Source organism: Myodes glareolus, chromosome 17 (genome assembly GCF_982192425.1).
Source record: "Myodes glareolus chromosome 17, mMyoGla1.1, whole genome shotgun sequence".
Classification (NCBI taxonomy): Eukaryota; Metazoa; Chordata; class Mammalia; order Rodentia; family Cricetidae; genus Myodes; species Myodes glareolus.
In genome coordinates, this window is record NC_142042.1 from 32,393,061 (window position 1) to 32,412,450 (window position 19,390).

A 19,390-nucleotide genomic window follows, 5' to 3' on the forward strand; every position below is an offset into this window, starting at 1 on the left:
AATGGCCAGGAGACCACAGCCCTACGCAAAGAAGTATGAACAACTGAGAAGAGCTTGGACCATGAGAGGTGGTCTTGTCAAGGGAAGAACATACCAATTGGTTTTACAGTGTCAAATGGACAGTCCGTAAAATATGCATACAAGTGACATTCATTATATAGACTGAACAGGACACACACACACACACACGAATATACATATATGAATATACATACATGTATGCAGTAATGATTAGTGAAGAAAGAACCCATGAATCTGAAGGAGAGTAGAGAAAGATATATGGGAGAGTTTGGAGGGAGGAAACTGAAGGGGAAAACTGGTTTTTTTATTATAATATAATATTAAAACGAAGAAATAAAAATAACCATGAAAGCATTCTTCACCCACACAGTGACAAACCCCCTCTCATCCCAGAACATTTTCTCTGTCAAATTGTGTGTTTTCTTTTCTTTACTTTGTCTCTTCAGGACTTGTAATTAAACAAATCTCTGCCTTCACAGCAATTTTGGAGCATCATTACTTCAATAAAACCTTATGTCGTGCATGAACTATTGCAAATTTTCCTTTCATTAAATCCTGGGCAGTAATAATTGCTGTTTCAGTTTCATAGAACCTAGTATGGTAGAAGTAGTTAGTGTAAAACCTCTCTTAGATTCTGGAAGCACAGGCTGAAGCTGTGTGAGGTAAGTAGCGTGATGAAGGAAGAAAGGCACTGAGATGTATTGGTTCTGATGATTTTGCACCATCGTTCTGGGATAATCTGAAGCCATCCTAATAAAAGGGCAAAGAGATCTCTAGATAACACAAAAAAGTCAGACAGGCACAGGTGAGAATAAGCCACCTACTTGAGCTTCATTTTGCAAGAATCCTTTAGTATATACTTTTCTGAAAGCTTGACACACCATAATGGGAGAAAACAAGAGAAAACTCTTTTCATGGTCATAAAGAATTTTCTGGATCTCTCAGAAGCTGGGAAAAGTTTCAACAATGAATACAAGTTTCTAAATAATGAGGAAAAGGCTGGACCCATGACTTATTCCTATCATTCTAACACTCTGTCCCTATTCATGAAACAACATGGGATATGATTGGGGTTATTTCACATCCAAAATGCTTGGAATAGTATTGTATGCATTGCACTGAGATAGTAAAAATTTAAAAAAAAACCAGTTGTTAAAAATTAAATCCGAGTTTCCTAAAAGCAAAATGTCAAAAATGAAATTTGTGGAGTGGTGACTGCATAAATGAATACACTCTCGGTGAGGAGAGTGCGTATATTCAAGAGTATCTTGTTGACTTAAAGCATGGATTTGTTGTCTCGTATGCACAGCTTCGGGGGAGTGCCACTGGTGCTAGGAAAATAGATCCCATTATCTATTTCTCCTTTTAATAAGGGCTTGAGACCATATTGTCATCTTTGAAAATGAGCCTAGAATCATTGATTTTCCACTGTGTTTTCCAGGGCTGAAATTGTCTTCTGTTTTCATAAGTGATAAAAGCGAAGGCTGTGTGACCCTGAAATTGGCTGGGTCAGTCTTGACACTCTTTGGATTGAAGCCTGGGAAATGGTGACAAATCTCTGGAGGGCTCCGTGTTACAAATGGATTTTTCTTGGGAAAAAGAAACAGCACAGCAATAGCACTGCTTCTGCAGCGTTGAACTTTCTGATCCTAAGTAGAGCTATTTTGGTCAATTGAGACTCATCCTCTGATATCCTTGCTCCCGTTGATAGTCTACTTTGCTGCTTAAAAGAAACTAACAGAAAAGTTAAACTAGCCTTCACTCTGACAGTTGGGTGCTGACTCCAGCAAGTTCAGCATTTGCCTTTCCAAGGTTTTATGTTCAGAACTTTTTATTTACTAGGCAAAATAAGTTATATAATTTTCTTCATGATAACAATGCTCAGTGTATACCCACTATATGTATAGGTTGTTCAAAGTGCCATTATAAGCTTCCGATATAACAGTGACGAAAATAGACAAAAATCCCTTCTATCAGTGAGTTTTTTGTTGTCTAATGAGACTGACATTATAAAAATAAATGCACAAATTATTTGTAAGAGGGTGAAACTAGAGTGGGAAGTAAAGTAGAGGTGTGGAAAGGAGTGAAGGCCATTGTATTAGATTGTATTAGATTGACAAGCATGTGTCTTACAGAAAAGGACATGCTGTGGTTGAAGAGTCGAAGATGTTAAAAAATAAGATGTGATGGAAAGTGATCAGGCTTCTTAAAAGACATTTTCAACTTATTTACTAAAAGATCCAGAAATAGCACCCAGGCCTGTTTTTCTAGAGGGTAAGCATACAGTTTCACTGGAGAGATGGCTGGAGATCTTTCTGGCACTTAAATGTTATTGGTGCGTTTTTATTTACCTTGAGCAAGGGAAGGGGCCACGAGAAAGTTCTGAGCAGAGAAATGGCATTGTTCAGCCTATCACTATAAAAGTTTTGTGGCTGCTATGATAAGAAATGACTGAAGGGAGGTATGGAGGAAATCAAAGAGCACATGGCTCTGAAACAGCTCCAGTGGGAAATGATGACAGTCTGGACCGTATGAGCATGATGGAGCTCATGAGAAAAAATTTCACTGTGGATTTATTTGTTTTCATTTTTCTCTTATGTGTGTGTGTATGAGTGTGCGTGTGTGTGTGTGTGTGTGTGTGTGTGTGTGTGTGTGTGTGTGTTTATGTGTGTAAACAAAATGCCAGAAGTTTCCTTCGATTGCTCTTCGGCTTTGTTCTGAATCTCTCAGAAAACCCAGAAGTCGTGATTGTGACTTTGGTAATGTTCCCATAGCTGTCTTCTGAGGCTGGAATCATGGACAAGCCACCATGCCATGCAGCACTTATTTGGGCTATAGGGATCTAAAGACAAATCCTTTTGTTTGGATGAGAGTACTTTAACCTCTGAGAAATCTGTCCAGTCTTTTTTTAAAAAAGTATTTTGTAAGATCTGAGTACAGTGCAGGAAAGAAAGAGTATCTGGAAGGACTGTGTTTTATCAAGTCAGAGGAGGATGTTTAAAGCTGGGTAGTTTTGGGGTAGAAAGATAAACAGGAACATTGTTTTTGTGTTTCAGAACAGGCATTTAGTAGCATATCACAAGTAAGAATACCCATTAAGAAGCTTATTATCCACAAAAGTGAGCTCAGCTAAGTTTGGTAAGGTTTCAAGGTATTTTAAAATAAATTTATTATTATTATTATTATTATTATTGTATAGGTATATTACCTTTATATACATCTGTGTGCCCACAAGCCTGCCCAGTACCTTAAGAAGCATAAAGATGGTTTAGCACCAATGTTGGTACTAAAAGTTGAACCTGGGTCCTTGGAAGAATAGCCAGGGCTCATTTTTCTACCCCCAAGATAAAAATGTATTTAAAGTCAAGTGATTCACTAATATAAAACAAACAAAAAAAGAAAAACACATGTAAGCAGAAAAAAGAAGGAGTATAAGGATAAATGTTTGGAAGGTATTGAAATTAAGATGTAAGGAGAGGATGCCAAGAATATATACTGAAAAACATACATGAGTTTTGAGCAATATCACGGATCCCATGATGAAAAGGGAGCTTTCTAAAGATGGAGCTCTTTTGAAGTATTTGTGTTTGTTTTTTTGAGTATATTCGTTATCTTTGTTCACGTTTTGTTTTGGGTTGTACTTCGTGAAAGGAAAATTCTCTTTTTTTGCTTGTTGAATTATTTTCCAAGGAATTTTTGAAAATAGAAATGGAAATGATTGCTCTATCTTGGGGATTCTCTTTGAAAATCCCCACAACACCTTTCAGGTCATAGACTTTTCTTTGTGAACAGCTAATTAACTTATAGTTTAGAAGGGAAAAAATGCGGCTGATGGCAAATATGGTTATGATACTAGTGATGTAAAATAAGGACTAAGAATTACTTGGGTTTAACATCAGATGGCAATAAACAACCTGGCCAAGACAGGTTGCTCATTAGAATAACTTAAGATCTGATGAGAACTAAGGTAGAAGTCATGAGTGTAGCAACAATTTGAACAAATTAAATTTGATATACAGTCTAGAAATGGTTCTATAGTTTTAGTGAAAGGTACAGGAACAAAGAGTTATTTTTAAAAACAGAATTGATTGCTTTTTTTAGATAGAGAAATAATTTGAAAGAGAGGAAAGACTCTAGACCTAGGCTTATGGGTGGTCAAGAGGAAAGTGGTTTAGAGAACTTGTGAAGTCTGTGTGGTGGTTTGTTGAAAATTTCCCATATGCTCATATGGAATGGCGTTATTTGAAAGGAGTAGGACACGTAGCCTTGTTGGAGTAGGCGTGGCCTGTTGGAGGAAGTGTGTCACTGGGAGTGGTCTTCAAGGTTGCAAATGACCAAGTCAAGCCCAATAGCCATCTTTCATCCAGTTACTTGCTGCTCGAGATGTAGAACTATAAGACACTTCTCTAGTACCATGTCTGCCCACATGCTGTCATGCTTCCCATCATGATGACTATGAACTAAACCTCTGAACTACAAGCCAGCCCCATTTAAATGCTTTCCTTTGTAAGAGTTGCATTGGACATGGTGTCTCTTCACAACAATGGGACATGAACTAAGACAGTCTGATATCTCGGTTACCATTTCCTTAACACATTACTTCATATCAGAACACAAACTTGAGTGTTGTCTTGGCATACCAGCCTTTAAACAATTTACACTAATCAATGATATCTATATAAAATATTTTACTAGATGATTTTGATGACTTGAATTCTAGTTATATGTTCTTAAAATTATGCTCTTTAATCAGTAGAGGGGTTCAAATGTTTCAAGTTCAATCCATAAATATTAGAAAGATGGCTTAGCAGGTAGATCACTTTCTTTTCTACCAGGGGACCTGAGCTCTATTCCCATACCCAGCAACACAGGGAATATGATGTCTTCTAGCCTCTGTGGACACACACACACACACACACACACACACACACACACTATTTAAAACATCTACAATTATGCCTACTATTTTAATTCCATTTGCCTGTAATCATAGAGAAATTGCTTTTATATAATAGGCACATATCAGAGTTTGCTTATGGTTGATTTTGTTTCAGTGAAATGAGAAGCAAGACCATCATTTTAAAAGGCATAAGGGATGTTATAATCACTAATATGAGAAATGGAAATTGAGAAACAGTGCTTGAGAAGAGGAAACCATTGTCTCAGTCATTTCTGTTATGATAATAAAGTTTTGTGAATTAGGTACAAGTTTTGGTCATATAGGAAGAGAAAATCTTATGTAAGGATCCAGCGTACTGTCAGTAGTGGTGTTCCAGGAAGGTGGTCCAGGAGTATAGGTAGGGTAACTAAAGCTGATCATGAGCTTAGAGAGTGATACCAGTGTTCCTCCACAATCTCCGTGTCATTCCCTGCCTCCAGGTTCCTGCCTTGAGTTCCTGTCATTGATGACATATTGTATGTTGGAAGCTGAAACAAATCCTTATCCCACAATTTCTTTTGGTCATGGCTTTTATCTCACCAATAGAAACCTAACTAAAAGAGAAATTGGTACCAGGATTGTAGGGTATTGTTGTGATAGAGCTTAACATGTTGGTTTTGGGAGGATTGCGAAAGTGAAACTTTGGGCTGTACAAGCCAGAATTCAGGGCTTAATGAGCTTTGTGGGAACTTGGGAGACAAGAACGCTGAGCATAATGCGAATGATGGAAGGCTACCTTGGAAATCTTTGGAGAGACATTTGAGAATCACTAATGTAAAGTCCCCATCAGAATATTTCATCAGCTCTGAGTTGAGAATCCATGGTGTCTAGTCATCTGGGGCTGAAAAATCATCTGTGATTAACAAGAGACCAGTACCACTGAAGTGGAATTTTTGTTTTCCTGGGACATTTAGTGTGTTGGTTAGCTGGGGTTTAAAAGTCAGCTGTGACTAATAATAGGCCAGAAGCATTGATTAAAATATTTTGAAAAGTATATTTTCAGTGTCAGCACACAGAAGGTGTGGTCAAAAGGAAACCAGACTGGTAGTCAAATTTGGCAATGTGTAAGAGTTTCACTGGTGCTCCTGAAGTTATTGGTGAGATACTTGGAATATTGAAGGGGACACAGAAAAAAGCTGGATTTGACATTGTGAGAGGTTAGGAGAGACCATTGGTGAATGTACAGCCTCAGTTGCTATGGAGCCTCAGAACTGAAAGAGTAATGGAGCAAAGGTGAGACTTGGTACCATGTGGCAGGGTTCATGAAAAGTGTCAGAAAAGATCACAGCAAAGGCATAACCAAGCTTAGTGGTGATTCTAGTACACTGAAGATGCCAGGAGTGGAGACAGTCTGAATCTTTGAGACAAGCTATAAGTGCAGTGAATGGCAGAGACACTGAAGGTGGGCTGTCCAAGCTCTTTGTAATCCATAAGATCATGGATGAGCCCCAGACTTTGGACAATACTTATGTATATTGATGGAAGATGGCTTAGATTTGATCTGCCTGTGATTGTGCCCTGCTTCTTCCCAATAAGAAGTATGCAACTTATTTTGATTTTACTGGAGCCTACAACTGATAGGTTGAGTTTTTAAAGAGCTGTTAGATTTCTAAAGAGGACATTGGCTTTTAAAGTGTTGAAAATTTAAAGACTGTGGGGTTTTAAGTTTATGTTTTATATTTTGATGTTTGCATGAGATCTTGGGGACAACAAAGAAAGGGAAAATTGGATTTAATTAGGATGCATTTTCATATTAAGTTGACAAGGGGTCAATTGTGCTGGCTAGTCTTTTTGTTAACTTGACAAGTATGTATCACATGGGAGGAGAGAACCTCAGTCAAGAAAATGCCCCCCTCAGATTGGTCTGTATGTGTGACAATGGGGCACTTTTCTCATTAATAATTGATTTGGGAGGGCCTACATCATGGTAGGTTGTGTATCTCCTGGGCAGGTGATCCTGGGTTGTTTATGAAAGCAGACTGTGAAAGCCATAGGGACCAAGTTAGTAAGTGGCATTCCTCTGCAATCTCTGTTTCAGTTCCCAACTCCAGGTTTCCTCTCTACTTGATAAGTTTTAATGATGGACTGTCATCAGCATGTGTTAGTAATATAAACTTTTTCCTCTCTGAGTTGCCTGTGGTTTTAGTCTTTATTATAGCAATAAGAAGCAGACTAGGTCAATAGTTTTACATGACACATATTATATAATTTTCATAGTTTGTTCATGTGTAAGTTTCTCTCAATAAGTTGATAAATTTATTTTGGGACAAACTCAACAACAGCATATAAAAGGACTCAAATGTCAACCTTTCAGCTTAGTTCTTTGAACCAAGCACTGATTTAGATAAGAGATCTAAACAATATGTGTGTGCTAAATGAAGGATTTTGAAGCTATCTAAAGTGTACTTCCTTCTCTGCCTCTGAAAACACTTTTAAAGTTTTTGGATACTTCTTCTATGATATAGCTTATTAGAGTTAATGTCATTGATTTAAATATCTCTCTGCAGTGGAACACGTCTGTAATGTTACTGTCAAGTCAAGCTGAGATTTCCATTAGGAAGTGTTTTCCCTTTTAATGTCAGCTTAACACATTTATGGGGAAATGTTTCAAAGTTCAGGATCTGCATGAGCTATCTCTCTACCTCTCACTTCCTTCTTCCAACCCCCAAATACAATGTCACTGCATTTTGTGCTATTACACTCTGTGCCGTCTCTAAATTAAAGAATTCACATCTGTGATTGTTTTCAATTTTGTGGAACATTTGCTCCAATGTGAAACAGGTTACATTTCATCATAAAAATGAGTTTATTTAAATAATTTCTACCTACATATCAACAGAATTAAATGAATAGTCATATTCCCCTGAGTAACTGCTGTGCAGCTGAAATGATTTTCCTCTAGATATGCTCACGTGTTCAAAATAAAATCACGGCTAATTACCTCAGTTCTGTTTTGTTGTCGACACGCTAAAGTGGTGTTATGTTTGGAAACAGAAAGCCCTGATGCAGACCTCATCCACAAACAGCTCACATCAAGGACTGCGATGGGAAGGGTGCACACACTTTAACGCTTCCTGTTGCCAACGTGTTTTAGAGTTAACCTCTTCCATCCCTCACTTGTGAAGAAATGACTGCAGAGACCTGAGATGTGTCCTGTCTAAAGATACGATGAGGGAAAGGTTCAGAAACTCCCAAGTGGAAAGAATTTTCCAAACTCAGGAGATGAAGCGAAGAGGGAGAGCAAGACATAGCAGGATAGACACCAGAGACAGACAGGTGGAAACATTTGAGGAATAATCATATTTAAGTGGGATGTGTAATAGCATAATAATGATGAAAAAATCAAACCTTACTTTTAATTATTCCTTCAGCTTAATAATTAAGAACGAGTTTAATCACTGAAATAATGTCATTAAAATTTATCAATGAGAGTTAATTATGCTACTATTGACCACTCTTAGAATTGACTCACTGAACTTCTTTCTAATATTTGACTGAAAAACAGACATAAAAATCTCACTATCAAGTTTTCTTGAAAAGTGTTGGGGCATTATTTTCTGGGTTTTCTTGTATATGATTCTTCTGTCGGAACATCTATTCTGATACAATTAACGGAATATAAGTTTAGGCCTGGCTCAAAATACTAGGTGAAAGAATGACATGGCTAAATAAATAAATAATAATTAAATAGAACATTAAAGAGCTCTATTACACAGGCAGTGGGTTCAGCTTCTGAACCAGAAATATAGTAACAGAATAGGGCAAAAAGACAGAAACTCTTCACTCCCCAACACAAACACCAAACAAAAAGAAATAGACAGCCAAATAGTTGCCCAAACTGCTTTATCAGATCAAGTATGTCAAACGTGAGGTCTGGAATTCTTTTGATCTTTAAGTCATACTTTGAAAATAAGCACTTTAATTGAGCTAGCAGCCCACATACTATGTGTGGGAAAGGACAAACAGCAAATGGGAAGGGCAAGTGCGAGCTGCATCTACTGCCTGACTGGAGCCTCTACTACCTGAGGGAAAGCCTGATAAACTGTGCTTCAGCTGGCCCCAATGTCTCTGCCAGCAAGCATTGTCTTCAGTCTTCCACGAAAAACATAAAACCAAGCCAGTTTATTGTTTGGAAATGATGTTCAAGAATCTAAGTCAACAGAATCCCGGAACAAGCTGGTAGGAATGAGAGCTTCCGTATTCTGTTACTGAACACCCTATTTTCCAATCTCATCTGTGACTGGGAAACAAAAATAATGATCTAGAAGTTCATGAAGAAAGTTGGTTAGGGTTCATTAAAGAGGTACACGTTGTCGTCTGATGTGAAAATACAGAGAAATTGCACTTTGGATGGCAAGGTTCTACGCTAAGGTGGTTAATATAATTGAATTTTCAGTCCTGGTGCACATCATCAGGGTGGAAAGCTCCTCAATATCCTACCATGCACAAGATGATTTTTTACATTTCCTAATTCCCAGCTCCAGTCTTCTTTGAAAAAAAAATCTATTGCTTATTCCATTTGTCAACAGTTGATGTTCCATTTGAAAGTTTTCAGGGGAAGGGTTATGGGAATGTATTTATATTCTGCAGATTTCATTTTTCTAGGGACAGAGTAGATCACAGCAACCACTGGTGCATAGCTGGTCAGTAGGGCTCAGAAGGCACTCCTTAGCAACATGACTCCAAGTCTACATATCTCTGGATCATGTGTATGCCTCAAGGTTTACAAATTTTTGCCAACAACATACCTCCTCTGTCACAAGTTTTCATTTGTCACTTCATTTGTTTGACTTCAACAACCCATCCTAAATTTAAAATCCATACTTAGTACACTGATGTCACAACACTAATTCTTCCAGGTAGTTGATTCATACCCTACAGATAGCTTGTTGCTAAATGGATGCAGACTTCAATAAAAATGGATGTAGACTTCATTAATGACTGAAGCATTTTTTTTGTTTAGTGTTTTTTTTGTGTGTCTCTGTGTGTGTCTGTGTCTGTGTGTGACTGGGTCTCTCTACATAGCTCTCTGGCTGTCCTGGAACCCACTATGTAGACCAGGTTGACCTTTAACTCACAGAGATCTGCCTATCTCTGCCTACTCAGTGCTAGGGTTAAAACATATACCACTACACTTGGCTAAGACAGAGCATCTTATTTTGTGTCCAATTATATATTCGCTCTCACTCTTCTCTGTCTCTGGGGACTCCTTTCTTATTTTGCCTCATGAAATCAATCTGTTTACACACATCATTTCAATATTTTTTTCTGTAAAATAATCTTCATTACTTTGTAACTTGTTGGACATTCATTCATGCTCTACTGTATTCTGCAGACTTCTTGGAATAAAAATCTCCAAATATAACCTTATTAGACATAAAAGCTACTATCTAAATTTGAATTCTTGAATAATCTTCATTTTGCTTCTATGGTATCAATAAAGTTTCAAGCAGAAAGTGAATAATCACTAATTATCTGTGTAGAAAATGCAGAAAGAAGAGAGGGAGAGAGAAAGAGAGAGAGAGGGAGAAAGAGAGAGAAAGAGAGAGGGAGGGAGAGAGAGAGAGAGAGAGAGAGAGAATATGTGTGTGAGAGAGAAACAATGTAGAAGAAACGAAGAATATAGTGTAGGAATAGAGTTACTCTTCCATCAAAAATGATTGAAAATTTTGGATATAATCAGAAAGTAATAATGTCAGTATTGTAATTTTTAGGTGTATATGGGTCAACTGTTTTCAATTTTTCACTTCTTTATTTACTTAGATGGTTTTAGACTGGTCAAGGTCTTGCTATGTAGACCAGACTGACCTGGAGCTCTCAAGTCATCCTACCCCAGCCTCCAGGATATTAGGGTTACAGGAATGCACAACCACATTTAGCTCACTAATTTGCTATCAAGTACAGTTTTGTCATCTATATTTTTTTGATGGGATATTTAGGAAGGCATTCATCCCCTGAAAAATTTGAGATTCCATTCTGTATTGGATGGATGGTTGTTTAGCATATTTGATGTATTTTTTCTGCTCCCAACTTGAATGTTGCACAAGCTTGCATGGGGACTGGTGTTAGTTATCTACAATATGAAATATAGAACATAGACCCTGGAAGGTGATATTATTTTAATTGCATTAAGTGAGGTAGAAAGAGACACCCAATCTGGGTGCCACACATTCTCATGCCTGCGTCCTTGGACTTTATAAAATGGCAAAAGAGAGCTGAGCACAGTAATCATATTATCTTTCCCCTAAACAGCTACTTCAAGTTCCTTCTGCCTCTACATCTCTACCATCATGGACCGCATCTCGAACTCAGAGCTAGAGTAAACCATTTTCAGATGCTGTGGAAAAGATGTTTTCTCACATCAACTGGAAAAGAAACTAAGATGCCTTCAGAAGTCAGTTGACTGTCTTATACAGAACAACCTCTTTTTTTAAAAAAAAAGAATATGTGCTTTTTAAAGAGATATAGTAGCCATGATAATGGCATTAAATAGTCTTTGAGACAGTTATTCATCAGAGATTCTCGTAAGCATTAGAAACACATACACAAAAGGCAGTTTACAGCCATGTTACACACTTAACACTAAAAGCCATTAACAAAATTTAGCCAGCACCATTGGCATAATAATTAGTCAAGGTGAACTTTGAAGTATGATCTGAAGCTGGGAGTGTGTGCAGATATGTGCAGCTGAAAGTCAAACCTCGCGAGGAAGAGTTATAATGTTTAACAACAGTTAAAGGCTTTGTTTTGTTGAGAAGAATACGGCTTTCTCTTTTATAGGCTGTGCATTGACAATTGTTTTGTGTAACACAAATGGAACCTGCTAGTTAGAGAATATAAGTTAAATAATGCCAATGCCTGCCATCCTGTCCCTGAGGTAAAAATGCTACTCCTGTTTGTGTGCCCGCTCCTGGCAGAAGCAGAGACTCTGTACTATCTAAAACATTATTTAGAAGCACACACTTCAGTGAGATTACTGCAAAACAATGCAAACAGTGAGAATGGCTTTCAGACTTTCTGCTTACCGAAATAATAACTACAAAGTATTCCAATCAGATAGATATAAACCTTAATTGATTAAAAGCAACCCCTCATAGATAATATAAACAGTTCATTCCCTGTTGTTGGGACCAGCCAATATGCAAATGCCTTTTTGATGATATTTATTTCTTCGAGTTTAAACAAACATGTTCAAAAATGAAATTGCTGCATGATAGGAGAAAGATGGCTTAGTGAAAATAGGATGTTTGAGAATGGTGTGAGTCTGCCACTATCTTCTGCTGGGGAAATCAAATAGATAAATATCTCTTTTAGAGAGATTCTGTCTGAGGGAAATTCTTAAAACCACCTGCCAATACCACATCAACAGGTCAAGGACTTTTACTGATATAACCCATGACAAGAAATGTCGTTTTTCTCTAAATCCTTTGCTAAGCAGTATGAATATTAATAGGCAGTGAAATACCAATTCTAATTTGCAGCCAGAGAGTTTGTGATATCCTTGTGGGCTTAGTGAAAATGGGAATATATAAGAACCTTGGAGGTTTCTTGAGTAAGCTAACCAAGAACTTTATTAAATAACTTTACCCTACTTGTCAAAGGGCAAAGATCCATACCTACTGTGAATGAGTTCTTAAAAGAAGAAATATACATATTTAATTTTGTTAAATTCCTATCAGTAAACTATATATGTATGAGAGATCAAGTCCGGACGTTGTGCATGCCAGACAAGCATTTTGTCCCTGAAATACATCCCTACTTCTTGTCTGTAACTTCTCCTACATTAAAAACCTCTAGTCTTTGGGAAAATGTAATGGACTATGAACTGTTAAATTATTAATTTAAAACTAGCAATGTATGTCTGTAGTCAATGGCTAAAATAATGTATCACTTAAATGATGGTTTTCAGTTATATATACACCACCCTCAATATTTAACATAATATTTGGTGTTAATATTATATAAATAAAAAGTCTAATCAACTTTACTCTCTTGACTGAAGTATAAAATATTAACATGAATATAATAAAAACTTGAAAGTGCAAAGGATGTGATTGAGATAAATTTGGAATATGATCCCAGGTGATTTATGCCTGTGAACACTTTTGAAGAGTATCAAGGATGAAAAAGACTAGAATATTAAACTTAAAAAGCAAGAAACAGCATAGCTTTATCTATTCTTATTACATAGATCATTAAAATATTTTAAAATTGTTAAAAACGGCACCTGTAAATAAATATTGTATATGCAGTAACAGAAACACGAACTGTTCGTGTAATTAAGCCTCAAGTTTAGACTGATGTCTAACTTAACTCATGTAATCTTCCCATTGTGACTTAATATGCTCTTTCCTATGGTGTTTTCCTCATCGTATATTTTTCAATGATCAGAACTGGCTGAAATCAAGATCAAGACCATGTGCATATTCTGTTTTGAAACACTTAGCAAATTCACTGCTCTGTCTTTAAGGGAAAAAAATTGGCGTTAGATTTCATTATTTAATGCTTTTTAAACAAAAGTTACTTTTGCCCACTCTTGGATTCAAAAATGCTGCTATAAAAATGAACACAAGAGACTTAAAAAACAAAATATTTCCAAAGCCCTGGTGGAAATCTAGAAATTACAGCACACCAGAGCAAAGTATCAGATATTTTTGATCCGTTTCTATTACAGTTCTTAAATAGAGAAGGATGACAGGAAATTAGGGACAGAAAATTGAAAAGAACTGGGATTAAAAGATATTAAAAATGAGCTAAATTAAAATTCATTCCTCCACAGAGAGCAAGAGAAAGAAGAAAGAGATGCTGAGGTAGGAATACACTTTGGGGCAGAAAACAATGAGAAAGCTCTAGTTTCTCTAACCTCTTTTAGAAGATGATATCACTACACAATGTTTTTTTGACTCAGTTGTTTTAAATGCATTCTAAAAGTATCTATGCAGTATAGAAAATGAAATGGAAGGAAATTATCTTATCAAATTCAAGAACTGTAGAACTTCAGAGAAAGTAGGTCAACACTTGTTTTGATGAAGAGCAGGAGAAAGTTGGGTCAAGGTCAAACCCCATGAAACCAGCAATAATGGATGGGGGAAAGACATAAGGCGATTACTTTACAAATGCATTTTGACAGCTGTTATCAAGGATTAGCAACTACTAGAAAGAAGACAAACTGAAGACTACTGTGAATCTATTAAACGACTGACGGGCATGTCAGCCTATGAAATGCACACCAGATACTTCTGGGAGTGAGCTTATCTTAATGACAAACCGCAAGGTCCAGGTGGCATGCTGATATCTTCACTATAACCTGGTGAGGATAGACACAGATAGGTGAAGACTATAAACACCAGTGAGGTGTCTACTGTCATAAGTCAGCCAAGATAATGATGGTGGAGTTCTGACTACTAAAGGTAAGGCACTAGAAACTTCCTGGACTTTCAGGGAAACCCTGGCAACTGGTCTAAAAAGGATGTACTTGAAATATTTTCTAAAATGCTCTTGAAAATGAACAAAGAAAAGAGAGCAAATGAAAAGAAATAATAAATTATGGAAAGATCCATAAAAATAGTAATTGATTTTGACCTTTATTCCCCAGACCCTTTTAGAGCAGTAGAATTTTTAGTTAATATGGCAGGACTCTTCTCTTAACTCTCAATCTACATAAAATGTTTTCACCTTTGAGAAGAGGCCCTCAGCAATCCTCTTGAGCTTTGTGTAGAATCCTAAATTAGCTAAGAGTTACAGAGATTTCTGGAGCTCTATTCAATCCAATCCCATTGAAAAAGGGCAAAATGTACTCTAGGAGAAACAGAACAAGAAATTGTTTGTCATAGAGTGGTGATTCCACTCATGCCCAGAAGAGTGAGCTGAGAACATCAAACACTCCTGCACCTATTTGGACGCCATCCTCTAAATCCAGAGAGAATGTTGAGAAAAGCAAGCCTCATATTCATCTGCAATATCTCTGCAAGAGAGATTTCACCAAGGACGGCAGGCAATAAGAGGGTAGAGCTCAAAGTATCCCCTATGGAAATCTAGATTTGCAGAGAAAAAGAATACATAATTCAAGTTCAAGGACTCTTTCAAAAGTGGTGAATTTTGAGGGTGATTAAAGAGGAGATTGTTGTCATCTTTAGATTAGTAATAAGCTGGTTATGGATTAAACAGGTGCTTACCAGAGACAATTAGGAAGGGACATTGAGAGGAGCACTCCATGAGCCCAGAGCTTCAATCTGCAACCCAAGACAAGCAGAACCAGATGTGTTAAATGGTCATTAATGGGGGCTCACAAGTAAATTACCAACATGCTACTGGTAGATAGTTCAGAAGAAAGACACAGGGAATCCTGGCCTAAACCACTATCTCCCAAAAGAGGTACTTTCCAAGTTTAGTTTGTAACAAAAAATTGTAATATCTTCAATAAAAATAGAAAAACAGTTTGATCCACAGGAAATGAAGCAATGAATAGAAATTGCCTTCAAAGTCATGTGCTAAACTAATAAAGATTTTAAATATATTTAAAGAACTAAAGCACACCATGACAGGAATATATAATGTCAGTTTCTCCTCAAACAGTAAGTATTAATGTATTAAATATTATAGTAAAAAACCTAACCTAAAATTGTGGAGTCAAAAAGTATCATTATTAAAATGACAAAACAGTTTGTTAGAAGGTTCAATAGGAAGTTTGTATGACAGGAGACATATCAAATGGGTCAGGAGATATTAAAGACAGATAGGATAATGGAAATTATAAATTCTGAAGAACATAGAAAAAATGATGAAGAAAAACATCCAGTGTCTCATAGAATATAAGATTATGTGCTAATGAAACCAGCATATATGAGATGGAAGAACCATAAAGATTGGAAGGAAAGAACTGTAAATGATGGTGTTTATAGAAACAATATATGCCAAGTTTCAAGTTTGATAAAAATCATTAATGTTTATCCAAAAAGCTCAATGAACTCTAAAATAAATATAAAGGAATGACAAACACAGATATCAACAATTAAAGAAAAAGAAGGCCATGACTTTGAGAGATAGCAGAAAGTGTTCATAGGACCATTTAGAGGGAGGAAATGTAAGCGGTAATTAATGACATTTTGTTGTAATCTCAGAAAGCAAAACAAAATCAATAAGAATTCATAGTCACTAGGATGGTTGTAATTGAAAAGAAAGTAATAAGGGTCGGAGAGAGTTTGGTAAAGTGGGGTTCACCTCTTTTGCTGGTGACAAAACTTTGGGGTAACAGGACTTTGGGGACAGAGGGGACGGAGGAGAAATTACTAGAATACTAAACAGTTAGTATATGACTTAGAGTTAACATTATGCTCCTGAGAAGGACTACAGAGAATCCATAGTGTATTTCTATACTATCAATTGTGTGTGAATGTTCATAGTGGTATCGTAATGATAAGAAAAAGTAGAAATTAACTAGCATCTGTTGGAGTAAATAACATACAATATAGCTGTACAATAGAATATCATTTGACAATAAAATTAAAGCTTCCTGCAAATCTTGAAACAGTATGTTGAATAATGTAGAAAAGAAAGATCTTAAGCTACATGATTTTATTTTTTCTGAGTATTCAGAATAAAAAACTTATAACAAGAGAAGTATCTTAATGATTAAGCTTGGGCAAGATGGAAGAAAAAAGTGGCTACTAGAAGAAATGAATTTTCTTTTATAGTTAATGATAAAATTAAGGTGAAGTTTAAACAAATGTAGTAAAACTTACTGACGATGACACTTTACATGTGTATGTGTGAACTGTATCATATATATATATATGGCATGTATCATATATATATATATATATCACATTGATATAATTTCCAAAAGTCATGTAATGGTAACTTCAATGATGTAGGTAGCGCTATTGAGGACAAGATTCATAGGTTTCCAGGAGAGTCTTTGGTATATGCAACTAATTATATGAGAGAAAGAAAAGCATAATGTAAATTTAATAGCTTTGACTTGGATAGTTATGATTGTCCTTAAACTTTAGGAAAGAGATTTTGTCCATCTCGTGTTCAAATACCTTTAAATCAATGAAGGATAACAGCTTTGAATAGAATGCCCTGCATTACTTGGGGTTGCATGGGACAGACATTCAGCAGAGTGGTTTCAATTGTCCTCTGTTTCCTGCTGTTCCAATACTTAATTTTCTGTCTACTGTGTGTAGCATGGAGCTAGTGACTGGCTCCTCTAGACCAATTCATGATAAAAGTCACAGATACGGATTCTGCTTGGAGACTCCAAATCTCTTGTTCCCTGTCTCAGAGAGCTATACTGTCATGCTATGAATTTTCTCCTGTAGCTGCTCATGTAATCAGAAAATCAAGGTAGAGCTAGGTAACAGCTGGTGGGAAAAAGAAGCTCCCACCTTGTGAGAAACCGAACTTGTCAGCAAACATTAGCTTAGCAGTGGTCTACCCTCCAAGTAAGCCTCGAGATCACCTGCCACTTCATATGAACCCTTGACCAATGTCTCATAAGAGAGTAGACCTGAAGCATCATATTTAGTAATAACCTTCAGAACTACACAGACTGCTGTAGTGTTAATGAAAATTTTAGATCTTCCCATTGTGGGTAATTTACTTAGATGTCTAGTACACTCAGTTATGAAGGAGTAGACATGAGTATTTGTTCTAAATGGGTATTTGTTCCACAGGATATCTCAGAAGCTCGATTTATTATTAAAATCTTCACTTATTTATTGTGCTAAATATACAACATAAGATCTACCTCATTGACAGCATTTTAAGTGTGCAATGTATTAAAATTCATTGTTTACAGGCACAGTTTTGCTTGGCACGATAAGATGTATTCCTCTCGCTAGACTAAACTGTCACGCTCCTTTGTTAACAGCTTCCTATTTTACCCTGGCTCCCAGCCATTAGCAAGCACCATCTCACTCTCCAGCTCTTTGAATTCAACCTTAATAGATGCTTGTGTGAGGGGTCCATGTATCATTGTCCTTTCTTTGATTGATCAATTTAGCATAAGGTCCTCTCAGTCCATATTGTCACACGTCACCTAGCTTCTTCCTCTATACCTCAGTGTTTCAGGTTGTTTGATAACAGTCATTGTTGGACCAACATCATTTGTGTGCTTGTGTGTGCACTCTTCTTAATTTGAAAAACCCGAGTTATTCATTATTGGTTCTCTAAGATACATAAACTGATCAATTATGAAAACAATATTCTATTTTCTAAACTCCTTATTCTACACATCTATTAGTTGCAATCAACATTTAAAAATTACAGTTATTTAATCATTGTGTGTGTGCCAGTGTGTGTTCATTCATGTGCTACAACATACGTGGAGAGATTAGAGGTCATCCTGAAGAGACTGATTCTCCCTTTTGACATGTGTGGGCTCTCGACTGAGGTCGAGCACCTACCCCAGGCTGGTGACCAGCACCTTCACTCTCAAAATCATCTCATCCTTGGCATTTTTTTTGACACATGCATTTATTGAATTGCACAAGGCTGAATGTTGCATGATCCAGTAAAGCTGTACCTCATACAGAATGCCAGGAAGCTCTGCTTTATCATACTGTGCCAATAATTTCATTCTCATTTCCTTGAAATACGAAAGCTACATAACTTATAAAGCATAAAGTGTGCTGTAGATTTTTTTATTGTTTTTATTTGATAGCTCTTTGTGGGGCTGTATTGTGTGTGTGTGTGTGTTGGTGTACGCATATGTATGTGAATAAGTGCCTGTCTATGCTAATCTAGAGGCCAAGGATGATATTGTTTGCCCTCTTCTATTGTTACCCATATTAGATTTTGAGACAAGGTCTTTAGCTTGACTTAAAATTCACTCATGGTCTAGGATGGTTTGCCAATGAGCACTAGTAATCCTCTTGTCTTTGCTCCAAGCACATGGATTATATATGGACATTTATGTCTTACTTTATACATAGGTCCTTGAGATCCTATTTTAAGTCTTCACATTTACACAAAAAGCACACTACCTCCTAAGCCATTCATTAGCCCCAGGTTTGTGTTTTAAAGAAAATAGCTCGCATGTCATGATTTAATGAATATTGATCTAATTATGAAATAGGTATATGTGTATTTCATAAACATGCTTAACTTTGAAACAGCAGAACTTAAAACCATTAGCTTTAAGCATCGCCTCTTACTTAGTTGAAACAAAATACTTTATTATTTACTAAAATGTGAGGTAACTGCATCTTTGTTGAAAACATTAGCAGTGAAGGCAAAATGCTGCTTTTTTTTCCCTTCAGGGTATTTTCTCATCTGAAAAAATCAGCAGACTTAAAAGACCCAGTGGCTTAGAAACTTTAATGAGTGTGCATGTTAATCTTAAAACAACAAAACTCTCTTCCCCTCATCAGTCTATTGTGGGATAAAAATAAATAATTCAGGTTTACGCTACAGGCATTCTTTTTC

At 36.5% G+C, this 19,390-nt stretch overlaps 1 protein-coding gene across 1 annotated transcript in view; it reads right to left on the minus strand.

Moving 5' to 3' along the window:
- Ndst4 (N-deacetylase and N-sulfotransferase 4) overlaps window positions 1-19,390 on the minus strand; it is a 309,646-nt gene that overhangs the window by 137,807 nt on the left and 152,449 nt on the right. The window lies entirely within an intron of this gene.